Source organism: Echinops telfairi, unplaced genomic scaffold (assembly GCF_000313985.2).
Source record: "Echinops telfairi isolate 266 unplaced genomic scaffold, ASM31398v2 ScPeMD7_7473;HRSCAF=8511, whole genome shotgun sequence".
Classification (NCBI taxonomy): domain Eukaryota; kingdom Metazoa; phylum Chordata; class Mammalia; order Afrosoricida; family Tenrecidae; genus Echinops; species Echinops telfairi.
This window is the reverse complement of record NW_022111377.1, coordinates 79,380-82,152: the sequence shown is the minus strand read 5'-3', so window position 1 is coordinate 82,152 and position 2,773 is coordinate 79,380. Positions and strand designations below refer to the sequence as shown.

Sequence of the window (2,773 nt, the reverse complement as noted above, 5' to 3'; positions counted from 1 at the left end):
CTGATCTCAGAACTAAGTTTTTGGGGGATTTATGCTAATCTGTCAAGAGTTAGACCATAGTAATATTTGCTATATGTCATTTGTTTTGTTTTTTCTCCTCAGAGGACCAGATTCTTCCCATTCTAAAGTGTGATCCATGATTGTTATGCAGGGAATCTACACGGTGATGAAGTGGGAGAACAGGACGGTTTCTGTGTTCTTCTGATTGAGGCAGAACCTTTTATAGCACCTGCGCAGTAAGGCTCTGACCTTCATGTCTGTGGTGTAGTTTCTATTTTGACCTGTCCATGTTCCTATCCTTCATTGCAGTATCTCCTGTATTTATCTTTGAACTTTTCACACCTGTTCACTATTCCCTCGCACGTAGGTTTCATGTATAGGATATGGGGTGCGTGGTTGATAGGGGAAAAATTTTACCTCCAGCTCTGAAAAAAATCAATGGCATTGACCTTCCCCTGGTAAGAAGTCTTTTGAGTTGATAAAAGTCTCCCTCTCCAGTGTCTGAAACACAGGGCTTATTTTGAATCATCTTGGGAGGGGGCTCCGCTAATGACTGGCCCCAATAGCTTCTCACTGTCACAGTAAACAATACTCAGTCTCCAGAAATTTATGAAATTTTAATTTACATTTTTATTTATTTTTTTCAAATACATGGGAATTGAGAAATTCCATAGTGATGGCCTGGCCCTAGATCTTACGAATTCAACTTACCCTTTAGGTTTTCAGTGTAAAGTACCTTGGTTTCCTTTAAACTCTGGGCATTTGGGGGTTACATTCTTTTGATGAACGTCTTTGACCATTTCTCCCATCCTGGTTCTCTGTCTTCTCCTCATAGCACGTGCTATTTGGGTGTCGGAACTCTAAACAAGCGCCCAAGTAGCCTATCTTTTTCCATTTTTTTGGGTCTTTTTATAGTGTGTGAACTTTGGGGATATCTCTTAAATTCTTTCTCTCTACAATCCTACTGAAGTTTTTATCTCGACAGTTCTATTTTAAGTTCCAAGAGTTCTTTTGCAGTTGGTGAATTTTCCTTCTTCTACATCATGTCTTTCAGTAGGACAGCACAGTCACTGTGCCAAAAAGGACTGGTTGGCGTTTAACCCTCAGATGAAGAACTGGCAGTGCTGGGGGAAGGAGTCCGAGCAGCTCTGAAGGTGTTGGCATAAACCAGGCTCCAGGGGGGGTTGGAGCGCCAGCAGAGATGCTTCCACAAACAGATGGAACTCTGGAAGGACTGACTGGTCTGTGCCAAGAAATTTGGAAAACAGCTACCTACCCATTTGGCCAACCACTGGAAGAGAGCGGTACAGATGTCCACTCCAAGAAGGGTATCCTAGTGGAATGTTCAAATTACTGAAGAACATTATTTTATTTATTTTTTTATTAGTTGGGATTTAGTACAGATGTGTATTTCATATCATACCATATTTCAATCATGGTGAGTAGAATTGCTACCACTGTTCCAAAACAAGCATTCTACACTAACTCCTTGATATCATCTTTTTTACCCCTGACCACCACTGTATCCCCATCCCCACGGACCCCTAATTCTACTTGCTGTCCCCGTAGGGTCATCAATCCTGGTTTTCATTGAGGAACATTATTAATAGCCCATGAAAATAAAAGTATGCTGACTGTGATACAAAAAACAGTTGTAGTGGTATTGAAAGGGAACTGCCTGACATTCAAATTGGATTTATAATAGGACACGAAACAAGGGATATCATTAATGTCAGATGGATCTTGGCTGCAGGCAAGATTATCAGAAATATGTCTACCTGTTTTTTATTGACTATACAAAGGCAGTTATCTTTGTGGGTCATAATGGATTATGGATAACATGGCCAAGAATGGGAATTCCAGAACATATGGTTGTGTTCATTTGGAAACGACCTAGACCAAGAGTCAGTCAGTCACACAATTTACATTCACATGGTTTACAGTTGGGAGATGCTCGCCAAGGTGGTGTCCCTGCACATATTCAATCTGCATGTGAACAGAGCATCGGAGAAGAGGGGCTCTGTGAGGGGGAATGCAGCGTCGGGATTAGAGGGTGATTCAGTAATAACCTGCAGCGTGCAGGTGGCACAGCCACAGCTGCATGTTGAACGTGACAAGGACATGGAGCGCTGACTGAAGGGGATAAAGACTGAGCCTCCACTCAGCATGGGCTGCATCTCAAAGTTCTTCATAACTGGACACCTTTCAGCAGCAACACAATTAACAGAGAAAACGTGAAACAAGGATTTCAGTTTGCTGGTATCACAGTTCCCTCTCAGGGAAGCAGAAGTCAAGAAAGCAGAGGATGGATTGCATGGCAAACCTGCTGCCAAATACCTTTTTAAAATAAAAAAATCCGACGGGACCGAAAGTGGGAATATTTATGAAGGAATCACAAAACTCTTGCTGCCACTGACTTGATTCCGACTCACAGAGACCCTACAGGACAGGGTAGAGCTGCCCCTGTGGGTTTCTGAGACGGTGACTGTTTATGGGAATAGAGAGCCCCATCTTTCTTGGGAGGAGTGGCTGGTAGAGTGTGGCTCACGACTGTGTGGCACTCAAACGTGCTGCCATCGAGGAGGAAACACCATCTAATTAATAGCGACCTTATAGATAGAACTGCCCTGAGGGTTTCCGTGGCTATAAATCTAAACAGGAGTAGAAAGTCTTGTCTTTCTCCCTCGGAGCAGGTAGTGCATCTGAACTGCTGACTATTCAGTTAGCATACCTCGCTGAAATCGTGTCTTCTCAAATCTCACCAAGGACAAAC

General features: G+C 42.9%; 1 pseudogene; it reads left to right on the top strand.

Annotated features, from left to right (window-relative positions):
• The window catches only part of LOC101645242, a 6,110-nt pseudogene extending 4,384 nt beyond the window's left edge, over positions 1 to 1,726 (top strand).
• The last annotated feature ends 1,047 nt before the right edge of the window (positions 1,727 to 2,773 follow it).